Source organism: Arachis hypogaea, chromosome 9, assembly GCF_003086295.3.
Source record: "Arachis hypogaea cultivar Tifrunner chromosome 9, arahy.Tifrunner.gnm2.J5K5, whole genome shotgun sequence".
NCBI classification, from domain to species: domain Eukaryota; kingdom Viridiplantae; phylum Streptophyta; class Magnoliopsida; order Fabales; family Fabaceae; genus Arachis; species Arachis hypogaea.
Genome location: NC_092044.1, coordinates 29,304,906 through 29,313,015, shown reverse-complemented (window position 1 = coordinate 29,313,015; position 8,110 = coordinate 29,304,906). Strand labels below are relative to the sequence as shown.

General features: G+C 36.1%; 1 non-coding gene across 1 annotated transcript; it reads left to right on the top strand.

Moving 5' to 3' along the window:
* Positions 1 to 1,577: 1,577 nt before the first annotated feature.
* Positions 1,578 to 1,681, top strand: LOC112713879 (small nucleolar RNA R71). Its single transcript, XR_003158838.1, has one exon. It is a non-coding gene; the product is annotated as a small nucleolar RNA R71 (small nucleolar RNA).
* The last annotated feature ends 6,429 nt before the right edge of the window (positions 1,682 to 8,110 follow it).

The following is an 8,110-nucleotide window of genomic DNA, read 5'->3' as shown; positions in this document are numbered from 1 at the left end:
TTGACTGTGGGGGCTCTTCTTGACTCTGAACTGAGAGAAGCTCTTCATGCTTACTCTCTTTTGTCACAGAGGGATGGCCATGTGCCTTAAACACAAGGTAGTCCCCATTCAATTGAAGGACTAATTCACCTCTGTTGACATCTATCACAGCTCCTGCTGTGGCTAGGAAAGGTCTTCCAAGGATAATGCATTCATCCTCTTCCTTCCTAGTGTCTAAGATTATGAAATCAGCAGGGATGTAAAGGCCTTCAACCTTTACTAACATGTCCTCCACTATTCCATAAGCTTGTCTCAATGACTTGTCTGCCAATTGTAATGAGAACAAGGCAGGTTGTACCTCAATGATCCCCAGCTTCTCCATTACAAAGAGTGGCATAAGATTTATCCTTGACCCCAGATCACACAGAGCTTTTGCAAAGGTCATGGTGCCTATGGTACAAGGTATCAAAACCTTGCCAGGATCTTGTTTCTTTTGAGGTAAAATTTGCTGAATCCAGGTATCCAGTTCACTAATGAGCAAGGGAGGTTCACTTTCCCAAGTCTCATTACCAAACAACTTGGCATTCAACTTCATGATAGCTCCTAAATATTGAGCAACTTGCTCTCCAGTCACATCTTCATCCTCTTCAGAGGAAGAATAGTCTTCAGAGCTCATGAATGGCAGAAGGAGATTTAATGGAATCTCTATGGTCTCTATATGAGCCTCAGATTCCTGTGGATCCTTAATAGGAAACTCCTTCTTGCTTGAGGGACGTCCCAGGAGGTCTTTCTCACTAGGATTTTCGTCCTCCTCCTCCCTTGTGCATTCGGCCATATTAATTATATCAATGGCCTTGCACTCTCCTTTTGGATTCTCTTCTGTATTGCTTGGGAGAATACTGGGAGGAGTTTCAATGACTTTCTTACTCAGCTGGACCACTTGTGCCTCCAGATTTCTAATGGAAGATCTTGTTTCCCTCATGAAACTGAAAGTGGCCTTTGACAGATCAGAGACTAGATTGGCTAAATTAGAAGTGTTTTGTTCAGAATTCTCTATCTATTACTGAGAAGATGATGGAAAAGGCTTGCTATTACTCAGCCTATTACGTCCACCATTGTTAAAGCCTTGTTGAGCCTTTTGTTGATCCTTCCATGAGAAATTTGGATGATTTCTCCATGATGAGTTATAGGTGTTTCCATAAGGTTCACCCATGTAATTAACCTCTGCCATGGCAGGGTTCTCAGGATCATAAGCTTCTTTAGAAGCTGCCTCTTTAGTACTGTTGGATGCATGCTGCCATCCATTCAGACTTTGAGATATCATGTTGACCTGTTGAGTCAACACTTTGTTCTGAGCCAATATGGCATTCAGAGCATCAATTTCAAGAACTCCTTTCTTCTGAGGTATCCCATTATTCACGGAATTCCTCTCAGAAGTGTACATGAATTGGTTGTTTGCAACCATGTCAATGAGTTCTTGAGCCTCTTCAGGCGTTTTCTTTAGGTGAATAGATCCACCTGCAGAATGGTCCAATGACATTTTCGAAAATTCAGATAGACCATAATAGAATATATCTAACATGGTCCATTCTGAAAACATGTCAAATGGACATCTTTTGGTCAACTGCTTGTATCTTTCCCAAGCTTCATAGAGGGATTCACCATCTTTTTGTTTGAAGGTTTGAACATCCACTCTAAGCTTGCTTAGCTTTTGAGGAGGAAAGAATTTATCTAAGAAGGCAGTGACCAGCTTATCCCACGAGTCCAGGCTATCCTTAGGTTGTGAATCCAACCATATTCTAGCTCTATCTCTCATAGCAAAAGGGAAAAGCATGAGTCTGTAGACTTCAGGATCAACTCCATTCGTCTTTACAGTCTCACAGATCTGCAAGAACTCAGTTAAAAACTGATAAGGATCTTCAGATGGAAGTCCATAAAACTTGCAGTTTTGTTGCATTAAGGCAACTAGCTGAGGCTTCAGCTCAAAATTATTGGCTCCAATGGCAGGAATGGAGATGCTTCTTCCATCAAATTTGGACGTTGGCTTTGTGAAGTCACCAAGCATTCTCCTTGCATTATTATTATTTTCGGCTACCATCTCCTTCTCTTGCTCTATTATTTCTGAAAGGTTACCTTTAGATTGTTGTAACTTAGCTTCTCTTAATTTTCTCTTCAGAGTCCTTTCAGGTTCTGGATCAATTTCAACAAGAGTGCCTTTATCCTTGTTCCTGCTCATATGAAAGAGAAGAAAACAAGAAAAGAAAGAGGAATCCTCTATGTCACAGTATAGAGATTCCTTTATGTTATAGAAAAAGAAAGCGGAGAAGAATGTAGAAGAGGGGATTCAGATATTTAGATGGAGAGAGGTGAAGAGAAGTGTTAGTAAATAAATAATTAAATAGAATAAGAAAAGAGAGGGGAAATTTCGAAAATAATTTTGAAAAAGGGATTAGTAATTTTCGAAAATTAAAGATAAGATATAATTAAAATTAAACTTTAAAACAAAAAGAATTTTTGAAAAAGAGATGAGATATTTTCGAAAATTAGAGAGGGAAAAGTATTTAGGTGGTTTTGAAAAAGATAAGAAACAAACACAAAGTCAAAGAGTTAGTTGAAAAAGATATTAAAATCAAATTTGAAAAGATAAGAAGATAAGAAGTTAGATAAGATATTTTGAAATCAAATTTTTGAAAAAGATAAAATTTTGAAAAAGATAAGATATAAAAGATATGATAAGATAAGTTTGAAAAAGATTTAATTTTTAAATTAAAATTAATTACTAACAAGAAACTAAAAGATAAGATTCTAGAACTTAAAGATTGAACCTTTCTTAACAAGAAAGTAACAAACTTCAAATTTTTGAATCAATCACATTAATTGTTAGTGAATTTTCAAAAATATGATATGAAGATAAGAAAAAGATTTTGAAAAAATTTTGAAAAAGATTTTTGAAATTTTCGAAAAATAGAAAAAAAATGAAAAAGATATAATTTTTGAAAAAGATTTTGAAAAGATTAGATTTTTAAAATTGAAAATTTGACTTGACTTGTAAGAAACAACTAATTTTGAAAATTTTTGACTAAGTCAACTCAAATTTTCGAAAATTATGAGAAAAATAAGGAAAAGATATTTTTTAATTTTTTTGAATTTTTAATCATGAGAGAGAAAAACACAAAAATGACCCAAAACATGAAAATTTTGGATCAAAACACTTAATGCATGCAAGAACACTATGAATGTCAAGATGAACACCAAGAACACTTTGAAGATCATGGTGAACATCAAGAACATATTCTTGAAAAATTTTTGATGCAAAGAAAACATGCAAGACACCAAACTTAGAAATCTTTAATGCATGGACTCTAACAAACGAAAAATGCACATGAAAAACAACAAACAACACAAAACAAGAAATCATCAAGATCAAACAAGAAGACTTGTCAAGAACAACTTGAAGATCATGAAGAACACTATGAATGCATGTATTTTTCGAAAAATGCAAGAAAAAAATTTTAAAAGCATGCAATTGACACCAAACTTAAAAGTTGACTCAAAACTCAAACAAGAAACACCAAATAATTTTTTTATTTTTATGATTTTATGATTTTTTTGTATTTTTATTATATTTTTCGAAAATAAAGTTTGACAATAAAAAAATGAAAAAGAAAAGAAAAATTTTGAAAAAGTTTTTGAAAATAAAATTACCTAATCTGAGCAACAAGATGAACCGTCAGTTGTCCATACTCGAACAATCCCCGGCAACGGCGCCAAAAACTTGGTGGACGAAATTGTGATAAAAGAGTTCCAGGCACTGTTAGAGAAGCTCACAACTCCGTTCAACTTAAGCAGCAAGTGTACTGGGTCATCCAAGTAATACCTTACGTGAGTAAGGGTCGATTCCACAGAGATTGTTGGTATGAAGCAAGCTATGGTCACCTTGTAAATCTTAGTTAGGCAGATTAAATGGTTATGGGTTCCGAAAATTAATAATAAATAGAAAATAAAAAGGGATAGAAATACTTATGTAAATCAATAGTGGGAATTTCAGATAGGCGTGTGGAGATGTTAGAATCCTTTCGAATCTCTACTTTCTTATTGCTCTCATCCAATCCTTCTTACTCCTTTCCATGGCAAGCTGTATGTAGGGCATCACCATCATCAATGGCTACTTTTAATCCTCTCGGGAAAATGGTCCTATGCGCTGTCACTGCACGGCTAATCGTCTGGAGGCATCACCCTTGTTGATAGCTACATCTCATCCTCTCAGTGAAAATGGTCCAAATGCTCTGTCACAGCACGACTAATCATCTGTCGGTTCTCAATCAGGTTGGAGTAGAATCCATTGATTCTTTTGCGTTTGTCATCACGCCCAGCCTTCAGGAGTTTGAAGCTCGTCACAGTCATTCAATACCAGAATCCTACTCGGAATACCACAGACAAGGTTAGACTTTCCGGATTCTCGGGATCCTACTCGGAATACTACAGACAAGGTTAGACTTTCCGGATCCCCATGAATGCCGCCATCTATCTAGCTTATACCACAAAAATTCTGTTGGGGAATCTAAGAGATATGCGCCCGGCCTAGAGTAAAACGGAAGTGGTTGTCAATCACGCGCGTTCATAGGTGAGAATGATGATGAGTGTCACGGATCATCACATTCATCAAAGTATTGTGCAACGTATATCTTGGAATAAGAATAAAAGAGAATTGAATAGAAAGTAATAGTAATTGTATTGAAACTTAAGGTACAGCAGAGCTCCACACCCTTAATCTATGGTGTGCAGAAACTCCACCGTTGAAAATACATAAGTGAAAGGTTCAGGCATGGCCGAATGGCCAGCCCCCATGAAGGTGATCAAAAGACCGAATGGTCAAAAGATGACTAATACACTAGTAAAAAGTCTTATTTATACTAAACTAGCTACTAGAGTTTACATGAGTAAGTAATTGATGCATAAATCCACTTCCGGGGCCCACTTGGTGTATGTTTGGGCTGAGCTTGATCTATCCACGAGCTGAGGCTTTTCTTGGAGTTGAACGCCAAGTTATAACGTGTTTTGGGCGTTCAACTCCGGATCATGACGTGTTTCTGGCGTTTAACTCCAGACAGCAGCATGTACTTGGCGTTTAACGCCAAGTTACGTCATCAATTTCCGAATAAAGTATAGACTATTATATATTTCTGGAAAGCTCTGGATGTCTACTTTCCAACGCCGTTGAGAGCGCGCCATTTGGAGTTCTGTATCTCCAGAAAATCTATTTCGAGTGCAGGGAGGTTAGATTCCAACAGCATCAGCAGTCCTTTTGTAAGCCTTTTTCAGAGTTTTGCTCAAGTCCCTCAATTTCAGCCAGAAATTACCTAAAATCACAAAAAAACACATAAACTCATAGTAAAGTCCAGAAATATGAATTTAACATAAAAACTAATGAAAACATCCCTAAAAGTAGCTTGAACTTACTAAAAACTACCTAAAAACAATGCCAAAAAGCGTATAAATTATCCGCTCATCAGAAGGCACGGGAGTTCCTCCCAGAAATCCCTCAGATAGACTACTGGACCCGCCTAGAAGCATCTGTCACCAAGCTGCAAGAAACTATGGATCAACTTAAGGAAGAACAGTAGAATCAAAATAGTATGATCTATAAATTGCTTATGGAATAGGAGAAGCAAGGGTGTGAACTACAGGAGCTAAAGTGCCAGAAGCTTTCTCTTGAAGGTCTAGACAACCCACAAATTGAAGGATCGTCCATCTCCCAAAATAAAGGTTGTTGAGTCCTAATCTTAATTCTATGATAACTTCTGCTATTAGAAATCTATCTTAGGAGTCATATGAGTAGTAGTAATTAGTCTTTTTATTTTTTTATTTCTATCATCTCCAAGTAAGCTATAATTTATTTTTCTCATCATTATTAAACATGAATAAAATAGCAGATATTTTTAGAATAAGAAGGCAATTTTTTTTTCGAGTTCTTAATAAGAAAAATTTAAATTATTTATATGTGGTGGCAACACTTTTTGTCTTCTGAATGAATGCTTGAATAGTGCATAATTCTGATAGTGAAGTTTATGAATGTTAAAATTGTTGACTCTTGAAAGAATGATGAAAAAGAGAAATGTTATTGATAATCTGAAAAATCATAAAATTGATTCTTGAGGCAAGAAAAAGCAGTGAAAAAAAAGAGAGAAAAGAAAAAGAAAAAGAAAAAGCCAATAGCCCTTAAAACCAAAAGGCAAGGGTAAAAAGGATCCAAGGCTTTGAGCATCAATGGATAGGAGGGCCTAAAGGAATAAAATCCTGGCATAAGCGACTTAACCCAGCTGTCCCTAACCATGTGCTTGTGGCATGCAGGTCCAAGTGAAAAGCTTGAGACTGAGTGGTTAAAGTTGTGATCCAAAAGAGTGTGCTTAAGAACTTTGGACACCTATAATTGGGGATTTAGCAAAGCTGAGTCACAATCTGAGAAGGTTCACCCAGTTATGTGTCTGTGGCATTTATGTATCCGGTGGTAATACTGGAAGACAAAGTGCTTAGGGCCACGACCAAGACTCATAAAAGTAGCTGTGTTCAAGAATCAACATACTAGACTAGGAGAATCAATAACACTATCTGAATTCTGAGTTCTTCTAAACTTCAAAGGATAAAGTGAGGTGCCAAAACTGTTCAGAGCCAAAAAGCTACTAGTCCCGCTCATCTAATTAGAATTTAAGCTTCATATAAAACTCTGAAATTGTCTCTTGATTTTCTTTCTATCCTATTTTATTTATCTAGTTGCTTGGGAACAAGCAACAGTTTAAGTTTGGTGTTGTGATGAGCGGATATTTTATACGCTTTTTGGAGGTGTTTTCATATTGTTTTTAGTAGGATTTAGCTACTTTTTAGTAAATTTTTATTAGTTTCTATGCAAAAATCACATTTTTGGACTTTACTATGAGTTTGTGTGTTTTTCTGTGATTTCAGGTATTTTCTGGCTGAAATTGAGGGACCTGAGCAAAAATCTGATTTAGAGATCTGAAAAAGGACTGCAGATGCTGTTGGATTCTGACCTTCCTGCACTCGAAATGAAATTTTTAGAGATACAGAAGTCTAAATGGCTCGTTCTCAATTTCATTTGAAAGTAGACATCCAGGGCTTTCTATAAATATATTATAGTCCATACTTTGCTCAAGTTTAGATGACGCAAACTGGCGTTCAACGCCAACTTTCTGCCCTATTCTGGCGTTAAACGCCAGAAACAAGTTACAAACCAGAGTTAAACGCCAAAAACAGGTTACAAACTGGCGTTTAACTCCAAGAATAGCCTATGCACGTGAAAGCTTTAATGCTCAGCCCCAGCACATACCAAGTAGGTCCCAGAAGTGGATTTCTGCACTATCTATCTTAGTTTACTCATTTTTTGTAAACCTAGGTCACTAGTTGAGTATAAAAACTACTTTTAGAGATTTATTTTGTACCTCACGACATTTTTACATCTGAATTTGTATCTTTGATGGTATGAGTCTCTAAATCCCATGGTTGGGGGTGAGGAGTGAAGAGAGGAAGTTTTGCGTGGTCTAGAATTCAGAATAAATTTCCGTTGCAAGTATAGCTTCTAAACCAACAAAAGTCCTTTCTTACACATGTTTTGGTTGTCACAAGTAACAAACCCAATAAAAATAATTAACCGAAGTATTCAAACCTCGGGTCGTCTTCTCTAGGAATTGCAGGGAAGTATGATTTATTATTGGTTATGGAAAACAATATTTGGGTTTGAAAAGGTTTTGAATAAGAGAAATAGATTGCAGGGAATTAATAAATTAATAACTAATAAAACTCTTAGCAAGGTACGAAAACTGGAAGTCCTATCCTAGTTATCCTTATCAATGGTGATGAGAATTGAGTTTAATCCCACTTAGTTAACCTTTGCTAAATAAAGGAAGGTCAAGTGGACTAATAAGTTTGATCCTCAGGTCCTAGTCAATTCCTAAGGAAACTAGAGTTATTGGAATGCGATTCGATTAATGAAATTAACAATTATCAATCACGATGAGTTTGATAACTCCAGAGTCACCAATTAATCAACCAAAGCCAATAGTAAATAATCTAAATAAAAAAATAGGGAAAAGCAATCATGAGTCCGAAATACCTCAAT